Genomic DNA, 15,531 nt, shown 5'->3' on the forward strand with positions numbered 1-15,531 from the left:
CCAGTACAGGGACAAGGTGAAATCGCAATTCAACTGCTCAGACACAGGACTTATGTGTCAGGGTTTACATTAAATCATGGACTACAAAAAGAAAAACAGCCATAGCACAGACACCAACATCACGCTTCCAGACAAACTAAACTCCTTCTTTGCCTGCATTGAGGATAATACTGTGCCACCGTCTCAGCCCGCTAACAAGGACTGCACCCCCACCCCCTCTCCTTCTCCGTGGCTGACGTGAGTAAAACATTTAAACAATTTAACCCTTGCAAGGTTACTGGCCCAGACTGCTTCCCCAGCCCCATCCTCAGAGCATGCGCTGGCCAACTGGCTGGTGTGTTTACGGACAGATTCAATTGCTCCATATCCCAGTCTGTTGTCCCCACATGCTTCAAGATGACCACCATTGTTCCTGTACCCAAGAAGGCAAAGATAATTGAACTAAATGACTACCGCCCCGTAGCACTCACATCTGTCATCATTATGTGCTTTGAGAGACTAGTCAAGGATCATATCACCTCCACCTTATCGGCCCCCTAGACCCACTTCAGTTTGCATACCGCCCCAACATGTCCAAAGGCGATGCAATTGCCATCACACTGCACACTGCCCTATCCCATCTGGACAACAGGAATACCTACGTAAGAGAGCTGTTCATTGACTACAGCTCAGCATTCAACACCCTAGTACCCTCCAAGCTCATCATCAAGCTGGAGGCCCTGGGTCTCAACCCCACCATGTGAAATTGGGTCCTCGACTTTCTGACGGGCCGCCCCCAGGTGGTGAAGGTAGGAAACACCATCTCCACTTTGCAAGGGTGCATGCTCAGCAACACTTTTTGGGTTACTACATGATTCGATATGTGTTATTTCATAGTTTTGTCTTCACTATTATTCTACAATGTAGAAAATAGTAAAATAAAGAAAAACCCTTGAATGACTAGGTGTTCTAAAATTTTTGACAGGTAGTATATATATACACATAGTGGCAAGAAAAAGTATGTGAACTCTTTGGGATTATCTAGATTTCTGCATAAATTGGTTATAAAATTAGATCTGATCTTCATCTAAATCACAACAACAGACCAACCCAGTCTGTTTAAACTAATAACACATAAATTAATGTATTTTTCTTGTCTATATTGAATACATCATTTAAATATTCACACTGTAGGTTGGACAAAGTATGTGAACCCCTAGGCTAATGACTTCTCCAAAAGTGAATTGGAGTCAGGAGTCAGATAACCTGGAACACAATTATTGAGACGAGATTGGAGATGTTAGTTAGAGCTGCCCTGCCCTATAAAAACCACTCACAAAATTTCAGTTTGCTATTCACAAGAAGCATTGCCTGTGAACCATGCCTCTAACAAAAGACATCTCAGAAGATCCAAGATTAAGAATAATTGACTTGCATAAAGCTGGAAAGGGTTACAAAAGCCTTGAAGTTCATCAGTCCACAGTAAGACAAGTTGTTTGTAAATGGAGAAAGTTCAGCATTGTTGCTACTCTCCCTAGGAGTGGCCGTCCTGCAAAGATGACTGAAAGACTACAGCACAGAATGCTCAATGAGGTTAAGAAAAATCTTAGAGTGTCAGCTAAAGACATAAATAAATCTCTGGAACATGCTAACCTCTCTGTTGATGAGTCTACTATACGTAAAACACTAAACAAGAATGGTGCTCATGGGAGGACACCACTCAAGAAGCCACTGCTGTCCAAAAAAAAAACATTGCTGCATGCCTGAAGTTCGCAAAAGAGCATCTGGATGTTCCACAGCACTACTGGCAACATATTCTGTGGAAAGATTAAATTAAAGTTGAGTTGTTTTGGAAGGAACACTATGTGGAGAAAAAAAAGGAACAACACACCAAAGTCAAAACCTCATCCAACTGTAAAGTATGGTAAAGGGAGCATCGTGCTTTGGAGCTGCTTTGCTGCCTCAGGATCTATACAGCTTGCTATCATTGGCGGAAAAATTATTCCCAAGTTAAGACATTTTTCAGGATAATATAAGGCTATCTGTCCGCCAATTGAGGATCAACATAAGTTGGGTGATGCAACAGAACAACAACCCAAAACACAGAAGTAAACCAACAACAGAATGGCTTCAACAGTATAAAATACGCCTTTTGGAGTGGCCCAGTCAGAGTCCTGACCTCAACCCCATTGGGATGCTGTGACATGACCTTGAGAGCAATTCACACCAGGCATCCCAAGAATATTGCCGAACTGAAACAGATTTAAAAGAGGAATGGTTCAAAATTCATCCTGACCGTTGTGCAGGTCTGATCCGCAACTACTGAAAATGTTTGGTTGAGGATATTGCTGCCATAGTAGGGTCAACCAGTTATTAAAATCAAGGGTTCACATACTTTTCCCACCCTGCACTGTGAATGTTTACACGGTGTGTTCAATAAAGACATGAAAATGTATAATTGTTTGTGTGTAATTGGTTTAAGCAGACTGTGCTTGTCTATTGTTTTGACTTAGATGAAGATCAGATAAAATTTTATGACCAATTTATGTAGGTCCAGGTAATTATAAAGGGTTCGCATATTTTTTCTTGCTACTGTCTACATACATACATACATACATACATTTTGAATAGAATTATACACTTTGGATGCAATTTTAATGGAATTAATGGAGAGACCGAAAGACTATGACAGAGTGTTCACATGCACACTGATTTACAGTAATGCAACAATAATCTTCATTAAAAAAATCTGATTATTTAAAATAAAAAAGAAGGTTAACCCCGAAAGCGAGATGGAGATGTGTAAATTAGAAGCACATTTAGTCTGCAACCGGCTAAGATCGTGAAGGTATGAAACAGGTAGGGAGAGTGAGGTCGTCAGTGGTGGTCGGCGAACCCTCAACCCAGCGTGGCGTCTACTGTGCCACAAAAGCATGCTGAAGTTGATATCCACGTTTATAAAGAAAGAGTCGCTACTATTATTATTTGTGGGGGAGGGTGTTAAATGTATTCTATAGTACAAGGGACAGGTCAGGTGGAAATATTTTTTACGTTGGGAGAAAAGGTGTCACGTCCTGACCTTAGTTCCTTTTTTATCTCTATTTTAGTTTGGTCAGGGCGTGAGTTGGGGTGGGCATTTTGTTTTTGTTCTATGTTTTGTATTTCTGCTTTTGGCCTGGTATGGTTCCCAATCAGAGGCAGCTGTCAATCGTTGTCTCTGATTGAGAACCATACTTAGGTAGCCTGTGTTCCCATTATGATTTGTGGGTAGTTGTTTTCTGTTTTGTGTATTCACCTGACAGAACTGTTTAGTTTCTTCCTTTCACTTTATTTTGTGTGTTCAGTCTAATAAATTAACATGGACACTTACCACGCTGCATATTGGTCCGATCCTTCCTACTCCTCCTCCTCAGACGACGAAGAGATTTGTTACAGAACTACCCACAACAAAAGGACCAAGCAGCGTGAGAAGGAGGAGAAGAGCTATCTGGAGGAATGGACACGGGAGGAGATTTTGGACGGTAAGGGTCCCTGGGCACAGGCTGGGGAATATCGCCGCCCCAGGGAAGTGTGGCTAAGTCAGGTAGGAGACCTGAGCCAACTCCCCATGCTTACCGTGGCGAGAGGTTGACCGGGCATGCACCGTGTTATGCAGTGAGGCGCACGGTGTCCCCAGTGCGCAAGCATAGCCCCGTGCGCTACATTGCCGCTCCTCGAATCGGCCGGGCTAGAGTGGGCATCGAGCCAACAGGAATGAAGCCGGCTCAGCGCATCTGGTCTCCAGTGCGTCTCCTCGGCCCGGGTTATATGGCACCAGCCCTACGCAACGGTGTCCCCGGTTCGCCAGTACAGCCAGGTGCGGTCTGTTCCACCCCGCCGCACTTGCCGGGCTACAGGGGGTATCCAGCCAGGACAGGTTGTGCAGGCTCGGTACTCGAGACCGCCAGTACCCCTCCACGGCCCTGTGTATCTGGTGCCTCCTCCACGCACCAGGCCTCCTGTGGCAGCACCACGCACCAGGCTGTCTCTCCCTCTCCTCCCTCCAGGTGATCCTGCCTGTCCAGCGCTGCCAGAGCCGCCCATCAGTCAGGAGCTGCCAGAGCCGCCCGTCAGTCAGGAGCTGCCAGAGCCGGCCTTTACTCCGGCGCTGCCAGAGCCACCCTTGACTCCGGCGCTGCCAGAGCCACCGTTCACTCCGGTGCTGTCATAGCCGCCCTTCACTCCGGCGCTGCCGGAGTCGCCCTTCACAGTCGCCCTTCACGCCACTTAAGTGGGCCAAGACTATGGTGGAGTTGGGTCCACTTCCCGCGCCAGAGCCGCCTGTTGTGTGTCTGCACCAGCCAGAACTGTTTCGGTCGTTCTCTTTGTTATTGCTGTGTTCATTAAATAAATATGGACACATACAACGCTGCACCTTGGTCCTCTCTTTCCAACAGCCGTTACAAAAGGTGCATTTCTTGAGTAGGTGTGTTGAACTTTTGACTGGTACTATATATAAAATGTTTATAGTGTCTAATTTCCAGTCGCTCTTATCCCCTATAACGTACAGTACCTTTAATTTTATCATCTATGTTTCTTTAACTGTCACTCATCAACACTAGCTCTTAATTGGACGTCTCTATCACTTCAGACTTTTATAGGCAATTAGACCTGTAACTGTTTATCTGGAATATCTCCCCAGTACAGCAGGCTGTAAACGCCCTGCCATGTTTACACCCATTAATATGATGAGTTGAATAGAGAATCAACAATTCTTGCAGTGTCATCATGCTCTTCACCAGTCATTTGAGGTAAATATTTAAAAGGACATTTAGAGAAGTACAGTGGAGTGGTGTTTTATAAACCTGCCTCAGCAACACCAGACCCTCTCCAGGAGAATGTAGCAGTCGCATTAACTATTTTTTATTGGGGGTATTAGGCTCTAATTCCTGCTATTGACTGAAAATCCCCTCATCTTTGCATCGTCACCCAGGAGACCTAGCTAGCGAGTGCTGCAGTGAAGGTGTCTCTGGTTGATCGACAGTAGAGGATTTTGGCTCCGGCAACAAATGAAGGAAAACAGGATTTGAGTCAAATCCCTTGCCAAACTTCTAATATAGTAGTTAAACACTCATGCTATTGGGGGTGATTATGGGGCACTTCTGCTGTCTGTGTTCTGCTTTATTGAATCACCTCCAAAGGCAGACAGGCATCTGCCAAAGATTTCAGCAGGCAGTCAGTAGTGAACGTGTGTTTCGTTGTTGTGTCTGTGTCAGAGTATATGCATGGATGGGTTGTGCTATACATATACATTTTGTTAACGCACCCTTGATATATTATAATACTAAAACCTAGATTAAATCCGGACCGCGTTATAGTGGGATTGACCTTTTTAAAGGTAATTTCCGATTGAGCCGACGTATGCAGCAACTATGGTGAATGCGGTCTCCGAGAACACAGAAACATTGACTTTAAAAGGTGCATAGCCAAAAATGGAGATTGGATTGAATCTAGCCCTTAACAAAGAGTTGGGTAATAAGTTGGTCCTAAACATTTGGTACAAATCATTCGCTAAAGTTCTAGACCTCAACGGAATCTGGTATTCAATGTTGTGGCTGCTGAACAATTTGAGGAGACTAAAATACTTGGCACCTCCTTAGATTGTAAACTGTCATGGTCAAAACATATGGATTCAATTGTTGTAAAGGTGGGGAGAGGTCTCTCCATAAAAAAATAGATATTCTCACACACCACAAAGCAAGTCCTGCAGGCTCTAGTTTTATCTTATCTTGATTATTGTCCAGTCATATGATCAATTGCTGCAGAGAAAGACCCTGTTAAGCTTCAGCTGGCCCAGAACAGAGCCGCACATCTCACTCTTCATTGTAATCAGAGGGCGAATACTAATACTATGCATGCCACTCTCTCTTGGCTGACAGTTGAGGAAAGACTGACTGTCACTTCTTGTTTTCATAAGAAACAATGTTTTGGAAATTCTAAATTGTTTGCGTAGTCAACTTACACACAACACTAACACACACACACTTAACCCACCAGGCATGCCACCAGGGGTCTTTTCACAGTCCCCAGGTCCAGAACAAACACAGTGTAATAAATAAAAACATTTAAAAGGAAGATTACTCAAGTCATATTTCAAACAGTAAGTTAACAACTGAGCACAGTACACCTTACACAGTACTACTAACTTTGCATTGATGTATTTGTCTGCTGGGAAATAAATACCCTGTCTGTGACATACAACCCTCTTGGATCTTCTTTGAAGATGTAGGGGAGGAGCAAAATGGCTGCAGAGATCTTCAGACCTTAAATTGGAGGGTGTACAATAATAAGGCTGGATTATAATGGCTGCATTCTGTTAAGGGTACATTTTCTTATCCATGTTACTGTATATAAAAAATACCTTTGTGAGCCTCTGTGTGTGTGAAAAGTGCCAACTTGTAGAGATTCAGCAACTCCACGGCCATACCCCTCTCTGTTTCTGCAATGATTTTGTTGGCCATTGTGCCAAATCCGGACAGATTTTCTCTATCCAGATTCATTACCCAATTTTCTTCTTATCTCGGAGAAAATCTAAGTCAATGTGTTTATAATGCATCATCAATACATCTTCAATTCAGATGACAGAACTTAGCTATGTTACATTCATTGTTACAATGGCTGACAAACGGAGTGCTGGGTATTGTTTTAAGATGTCCTTGGTGCCTTGTTTCATAAATTATATTTCAGTCCTTTTTGTCTTGTAGGTAACTTATCAACATAAGTTCTTTTTTTGCCACTCCACCTGCATCTTTTCAACATGTAACTTCTGACTGAATGAATCCTCACCATTCTCAATCTGAAAATCAAATATAAATATTAGCAAATATTGATACATACAGCATCAAACCTGATCAAAGTCTATATAAAAAGGCAAAATGTCCCATATTCATAAAGCATCTGATCTAGGATCAGTCTTATTTATGATCTTAAAAACTGATCTGGGATCAGTGGTTCGACTTTTACGCACTGAACATTATTTGTATGCAGTTACCTTGGCTATTTTGGTCGGGTCTTCATTTTTGGTGTCATCTGGGCTTATTTTTTCCCCTTGTGTCATGCCCTGATCTGTTTCTCCTGTCCTTGTGCTTGTCTCCACCCCTCTCCAGGTGTCACCAATCTTCCCCACTTATCCCCTGGGTATTTATACCTGTGTTTTCTGTCTGTCTTGGCCAGTTTGTCCAAGTTAACCAGAGTTTTGTGTCTCAGCTCCTGCTTATTCCCCATTCTCTTTTGTCACCCTCCTGGTGTTGACCCTTGCCGGCCCACCTGCCTGACCACTCTGCCTGCCGACCTGTTCCTTTACCCTCCTCTGGATTACCGACCTATGCCTTATCCTGAGCCTGCCGCCCGGTACTGTTGCCCCACCTCTGGTTCTGATCCCGGACTGCCTTGACCTGTCGTTTGCCTGCCCCTATTACAATAAACATGGTTACTTCACACAGTCTGCACTTGGATCTTACCTTGATTCCTGATACCTTGCCTCCCAAACCTCTTCCTCATTTCCTGTACTTGGGCAACGTCAGCAAGCGGTTGTCATTCTTTTTTTTGTATTTATGCCGTGCCATGACTAAATGTTTGTGGACAGGAGAAATGTAATGACGAATTATTGGTACTGAGGTCAAAGGAGCAGACGAGAGATGGTCTTGTGATGCTGTTGGAAATGTGATGGTTTAACATGAGAAGAAAATATCTAAGCCAGCACATTATGGTCTGGGTAGGCACAATGATGTAAAAATGTTATTGTGAATTAATGTGAGTAGAAAAACTGAAGAATCTTTACATATCCCTTCCCTGTTTGGTCTCTCAACAAAGGGGTACTTTTGAATGAACACTGCACAAATCCATGTATTGACGGGTAGTGGGCTACTAAAAGCAAACACATTTCATTTAGACAATTACGTTTAATACAAATGACATTATCATGTAAAAGTTGTGTATGTGCTATGCTATCAGCGATTCTGACAACAGTATTTTATTTAGCTAGGCAAGTCAGTTAAGAACAAATTCATAATTACGATGATGGCCTTCCCCAGCCAAACCTGGAAGACGCTGGGCAAATTGTGCACCACCCTATGGGATGCCAGGTTGTGATGCAGCCCAGGATTGAACCCAGGTCTGCAGTGACGCCTGTAGCATTGTGATTCAGTGTGTTAGACCACTGCACCATTCAGGAGCCCCTGAGTATAGAGGACTGGCTGATGTGTCCTGTTGCTGGCCAGTTGATATGTCATGCTGAAGGCCAATTGGTGTGTCATTTTGCTGGGCTGTTTGCTGCAGCTGTTAACACTAATAGTTTTGTGCTTTCCGACTCAGAAACAAATAAAAAAAGAGCAGAGAATTGGAATAGGATCAATGATTCAGATAACAATCATACATTGACTTAACTATTTACAGCTTTTATATTCTCCATACAATTTTGTGAATTTGGTTAGAACTTTTGATCATTGGAAAGAGTTGCATCACCATTCTTTGGTCTAATGACAGTGTCTCTCCATCGATGTGGTATTCTGTGGGGAAAAAAATACAGAAGAAAATGTCAGTGTATATCAGAATAGGAAACGCATATGAAAATAAGTGTGCATAATAAGTGAATAAATCAATGAATTAGTGGAATGTATACTCTTCCTTCTGGGTCCCTGTATCCATCTTACCCATGGAAATTGATCTCACCAGGCCTTATAGCAAACCTATCAGGAATCAAGGTAAGACCCAGATACGTCAAATTGGTTTAATATTCCAACGAGGGGTGGCAATAGACAAGTCAAGGCAGGTAGGGGGTCAGTAAACCAGAGGTAGGGCAACAGTACCGGACGGCAGTCAGTTAAGAACAAATTCTTATTTTCAATGACAGCCTAGGAACAGTGGGTTAACTACCTGTTCAGGGGCAGAATGACTGATTTGTACCTTGTCAGTTTGGGGGTTTGAAATTGCAACCTTGCGGTTACTAGTCCAACTCTCTAACCACTAGGCTACCCTGCCACCCCAGCCAAGAGTAATCTGGGCAAGAGTAATTTGACTCTCTTGTTGTTGTAGCACTAGTCTGAACACTGTGGGTATGAGGCCCTCATCAAGGTCATGCATGACGTCTGGTGGAAACAGATAGGTAATTGGAGATGGCACATGATTCAGTTATAGGCTTTTTTGATGCCATACATCGATTGATTGTCTGGATTTTCTTCACACAGCCTTAAGGTGGTACTTGTAGTTGGCTGTGTCATGCATGGTGAATTCCTCTTCAGTGATATTTGAGCAAATGTCTCCCTTGGTAGCCAAGCAGAAGGAATTAATGTGACCAGAGGAAATGTTTTTGCTCAACCCTGCAACTGCATGTGCAGAGTGATTATCTGTTTATCTGAGTTTGTTGTGATTGTGTCTCTTTGTTTCCGATTCCTGGAGTTCACATATCTTGAATACTTCTTCGTAAGTGGTGACTTGTTTCTGAATGAGGCAGCGATGAACTAGTGTGTAGAGGTATGTATTTTGGAGTTGGGAAGTATCATTGTGGTCAAGATTTCCTAATCTAAAGTACACTGTGGTCAATTTGTGCTTGCCTTTTTTAGAACCTAGTGGATTGACAACTTCAAATGCATCTAGATTAGGTTGGGATTTGATTTGAACAATTCACTATCAGTAAAGTCTTCCAGAATGTCATCATTATGTGGCTTTTGGTCTTGATTCAAGGTGGCCCAGACCTCTTCATTACGTGCTATTTTGTGTAGTATTCTGACCAATGTGATGTATTAAAATGACCTTGTTTTATAACCATCTTTGTTGCTCAGGGGTACTTCATTTGGCCTGACCATGCCCAATTCTTTCACACAGTAATGCTCCAGCATCCAATCAGAGCATCCACTCAAATACTGCAGAGTTGTTATGCAAGTCCCTGAGATCATCATCTTTATCCAAATGTATTTGCTTATTTGTAAAGTGAAACCTGAGGACATCGCTATAGTGTGTCATAAATACATCAACAAAGGTGCTGAGGTCCTCAACAATGCTATTCTGTACTGTAGCTGGGATGAAGTGTTCTTCCCTGATTTTCAAAATAAAAAGACAAATATAGTTTTTTTTAGACCTTCTATTAGCTGTTCAGTGTGGATATCTGTGCCTTGAACATGTTCATGAACTTTAAATGACTCTCTACATCGCTCACGTCATCTTCAATGGATTCAGTCCCAGTCTCAAATTCATCATGAGGGGAATTCTCATGTAAGTTGGCGCTTAAAAGCGCTCTGTGACCGATAGGCACTGAAACATCTATTTGTTTTCCCACACCCATTAAGTCAACAGGTAATTAGAAAACATGGTTCTTGCTGGTGATAGAGGCCAATAAGTGTGAGTAGTCTGGACACAGGACACAGAGAAAGTATGTTTGTTGCAAAGTAGACAATAGAATAGAGTTGGCATTCTTCAAACAGATTGTGAACCATGGAATCATGGAGATTATTGGTACTCAAGGGACCAGTCTTCCACAGCCACACTCAAATTCAAGTTGACACTAAAAGCAAAAGTGAAATAATTAATGTTGAGGCTAAAACAAAATCTATACAACTCTTTCCAGACAACAACCTGTCCTCCTAATTTGTATTTATGGTTGTCCCATAACGAAGCAGAGCTTGTCAGGATAGGTGAAGATGTCTCTCTCTTTATCTGACACCATATTTCTTAGTTTGGACATTATGTGATTCTGCAGTCCCACATTTAAGTGTTGACTTAGATAATATGATGCTCCAAATGGGACATTAAGTTCTTCTTCCATGTTAACCCAAATAAAGAGAGACTATTTGGGCAATTATAAAGTCTTCTTGATGAATTATTCCTAACTTCTAAATATTTGCCTGTAATCTAGCTAGGATAACCTTTCTAGCGCAGGGAACCCATCGACAACATTCCGCTGAAAAGGCAGCGCACGAAATTCAAAAATATTTTTGAATATAGTTTTCAATGAGGAGAGTCTCAGTTAGATAGCAATTTTTTTCCAAAAAGATTACTTGTGTAGGAGAAATCGCTACGTTTTGTTCATCACGTTTGGCTAAGAAAAAAATCTGAAAATGCAGTCTCTACAACGCCGAACTTTTTACCAAATTAACTCCATAATATCGACAGAAACATGGCAAACGTTGTTTAGAATCAATCCTCAAGGTGTTTTTCACATATCTATTCGATGATAAATCATTCGTGGCAGTTGGGTTTCTCCTCTGGAGCAAATGGAAAAATGAACGCAGCTGGAGATTACGCAATAATTTCGATGGAGGACACCAAGCGGGCACCTGGTAAATGTAGTCTCTTATGGTCAATCTTCCAATGATATGCCTACAAATACGTCCCAATGCTGCAGACACCTTGGGGAAACGACAGAAAGTGTATGCTCATTCCTGGCGCATTCACAGCCATATAAGGAGACATTGGAACACAGCGCCTTCAAAATCTGTGCCATTTCCTGTTTGAAATTTCATCTTGGTTTTGCCTGTAGCATCAGTTCTGTGGCACTCACAGATAATATCTTTGCAGTTTTGGAAACGTCAGAGTGTTTTCTTTCCAAAGCTGTCAATTATATGCATAGTCGAGCATCTTTTCGTGAAAAAATATCTTGTTTATTAAAAGAGCGCCCCCTATATCGAAGAAATTAACACCCTAATAGTTTATTTAACATTTTTGGGATAGGTGGCAGTATTTTGACGTCCAGATGAAAAGCATGCCCAAAGTAAACTGCCTGTTACTCAGGCCCAGAAGCTAGGCTATGCATAATTGGTAGATTTGGATAGGAAACACTTTAAAGTTTCTAAAACTTTACAACTGCTCCGCCCACAACCGTAAGGCTCTCCAGAGGGTAGTGAGGTCTGCACAACGCATCACCGGGGGCAAAATACCTGCCCTCCAGGACACCTACACCACCCGATGTTACAGGAAGGCCATAAAGATCATCAAGGACAACAACCACCCGAGCCACTGCCTGTTCACCCCGCTATTATCCAGAAGGCGAGGTCAGTACAGGTGCATCAAAGCTGGGACCGAGAGACTGAAAAACAGCTTCTATCTCAAGGCCATCAGACTGTTAAACAGCCACCACTAACATTGAGTGGCTGCTGCCAACACACTGACTCAACTCCAGCCACTTTAATAATGGGAATTGAATTGAAATGATGTAAAATATATCACTAGCCACTTTAAACAATGCTACCGAATATAATGATAACATACCCTACATTATTCATCTCATATGTATACGTATATACTGTACGCTATATCATCTACTGCATCTTTATGTAATACATGTATCACTAGCCACTTTAACTATGCCACTTTGTTTACATACTGTACTCGATACCATCTACTGTATCTTGCCTATGCCGCTCTGTACCATCACTCATTCATATATCTTTATGTACATATTCTTTATCCCCCTACACTTGTGTGTATAAGACAGTAGTTTTGGAATTGTTAGTTAGATTACTTGTTGGTTATTACTGCATTGTCGGAACTAGAAGCACAAGCATTTCGCTACACTCGCATTAACATCTGCTAACCATGTGTATGTGACAAATAAATAAAAAAATTATATGCATAGTATTATCAGTATTGGATAGAAAACACTCTGAAGTTTCTAAAACTGTTTGAATGATGTCTGTGAGTATACAGAACTCATATGGCAGGTGAAAACCTGAAAAAGTGGGACATCTGAGGTTTGTAGTTTTTCAAAGCTTGGCCTACCGAATACACATTGAGATATGGATAAAGTTGCACTTCCTACGGCTTCCACTAGATGGCAACCGTGTTTAGAAACTTGAATGAGGAATCTACTATAAAGGAGGGGCTCATGAGACCTCTTTGAGTCAGTGGTCTGGCAGATTGCCTTGGTCTCATGACGCGCGCTCCCAACAGATTTACCTGTCGTTCCAGTGCTTTTCTTCAGACAAAAGAATTCTCCGGTTGGAACATTATTGATGTTTTATGTTAAAAACATTCTAAAGATTGATTCCATACATCGTTTGACATGTTTCTAAATGACTGTAACGGAACTTTTTGAGTTTTTGTCTGGACGAAGTGCCTGTGCCTCATGAAGATGGATTACTGGGCTAAACACGCTAACAACAAGTGGCTATTTGAACATAAATGATGGACTTTATGGAACTTTATTGAACAAATGAATAATTATTATCGAACTGGGATTCCTGGGAGTGCCTTCTGATGAAGATCATCAAAGGTAATTGAATATTTATGGTGTAATTTCTAACTTTGTTGACTCCAAAATGGCGGATATTCCTCTGGCTGTTTTGGGTTCTGAGCGCCGTTCTCAGATTATGCTTTTTCCGTAAAGTTTTTAAAAAATCTGACACAGCGGTTGCATTAAGGAGATGTCTATCTTTAATTCTGTGAATAACAGCTGTATATTTTATCAATGTTTATTATGAGTATTTCTGCAAAATCACCGAATGTTTTGGAATCAAAACATTACTGCACGTAACCCGCCAATGTAAACTGAGATTATTGGATATAAATATGCACATTATCGAACAAAACATACATGTATTGTGTAACATGATGTCCTATGAGGGTCATCTGATGAAGATCATCAAAGGTTATTGATTAATTTTATCTATGTTTCAGATTTTTGTGACTGCTCTCTTTGGCTGGTAAATGGCTGTGTGTGTTTTTGTGACTTGACTCTGACCTAACATAATGATATGTTGTGCTTTTGCTGTAAAGCATTTTTAAAATCAGACATGAGGGGTAGATTAACAAGATGTTTATCCGCTAGCGGAACCCCTGTCCTAGAAAGGTTAAACGATATATGTTCATAAATGTTTAATATTTCGATTATTTATTTGAATTGTGCGCCCTTCAATTTCACCGGATGTTGTCGACAGGTGTCCCTTTAGCTGGATGCCTAGCCTTAACTAAAGACCCCTTTTGCCCTTTACAATTTCCACATTTACCACCACCAAAGCACCTCCAGACCATCACATTGCCTCCACCATGCTTGACAGATGATGTCAAGCACTCCTCCAGCATATTTTCATTTTTTCTGCGTCTCATTAATGTTCTTCTTTGTCATCCGAACACCTTAACACTTCTTTGGGATAGGGGGCAGCATTTTCTCTTTTGGATGAATAGCGTGCCCAGAGTGAACTGCCTCCTACTCAGTCCCAGATGCTAATATACAGTGGGAAGAACAAGTATTTGATGCACTGCCGATCTTGCAGGTTTTCACGCTGTCACGCTCTGACCTTTAATATCTCTGTTTTCTTTATATTTTGGTTAGGTCAGGGTGTGACGTGGGTGGGTATGCTAGTTTTTGTATGTCTAGGGGTTTTGTAGGTCTAGGTATACAGTGGGGCAAAAAAGTATTTAGTCAGCCACCAATTGTGCAAGTTCTCCCACTTAAAAAGATGAGAGAGGCCTATAATTCTCATCATATGTACACTTCAACTATGACAGACAAAATGATCCAGAAAATCACATTGTAGGATTTTTTATGAATTTAATTTGCAAATTATGGTGGAAAATAAGTATTTGGTCAATAACAAAAGTTTATCTCAATACTTTGTTATATACCCTTTGCTGGCAATGACAGAGGTCAAATGTTTTCTGTAAGTCTTCACAAGGTTTTCATACACTGTTGCTGGTGTTTTGGCCCATTCCACCATGCAGATCTCCTCTAGAGCAGTGATGTTTTGGGGCTGTTGCTGGGCAACACGGACTTTCAACTCCCTCCAAAGATTTTCTATGGGGTTGAGATCTGGAGACTGGCTAGGCCACTCCAGGACCTTGAAATGCTTCCTACGAAGCCAATCCTTCGTTGCCCAGGCGGTGTGTTTGGGATCATTGTCATGCTGAAAGACCCAGCCACGTTTCATCTTCAATGCCCTTGCTGATGGAAGGAGGAATTCACTCAAAATCTCACGATACATGGCCCCATTCATTCTTTCCTTTACACAGATCAGTCGTCCTGGTCCCTTTGCAGAAAAACAGCCCCAACGCATGATGTTTCCACCCCCATGCTTCACAGTAGGTATGGTGTTCTTTGGATGCAACTCAGCATTCTTTGTCCTCCAAACACAACGAGTTGAGTTTTTACCAAAAAGTTATATTTTGGTTTCATCTGACCATATGACATTCTCCCAATCTTCTTCTGGATCATCCAAATGCTCTCTAGCAAACTTCAGACGGGCCTGGACATGTACTGGCTTAAGCAGGGGGACACGTCTGGCACTGGAGGATTTGAGTCCCTGGCGGCGTAGTGTGTTACTGATGGTAGGCTTTGTTACTTTGGTCCCAGCTCTCTGCAGGTCATTCACTAGGTCCCCCCGTGTGGTTCTGGGATTTTTGCTCACCGTTCTTGTGATCATTTTGACCCCACAATGTGAGATCTTGCATGGAGCCCTAAATCGAGGGAGATTATCAGTGGTCTTGTATGTCTTCCATTTCCTAATAATTGCTCCCACAGTTGATTTCTTCAAACCACGCTGCTTACCTATTGCAGATTCAGTCTTCCCAGCCTGGTGCAGGTCT

General features: G+C 42.0%; 1 pseudogene; it reads left to right on the forward strand.

Annotated features, from left to right (window-relative positions):
• The window catches only part of LOC135561343 (inactive N-acetylated-alpha-linked acidic dipeptidase-like protein 2), a 425,784-nt pseudogene that overhangs the window by 251,451 nt on the left and 158,802 nt on the right, over positions 1 to 15,531 (forward strand).

This window comes from Oncorhynchus nerka, linkage group LG17 (assembly GCF_034236695.1).
Source record: "Oncorhynchus nerka isolate Pitt River linkage group LG17, Oner_Uvic_2.0, whole genome shotgun sequence".
Lineage (NCBI taxonomy): Eukaryota > Metazoa > Chordata > Actinopteri > Salmoniformes > Salmonidae > Oncorhynchus > Oncorhynchus nerka.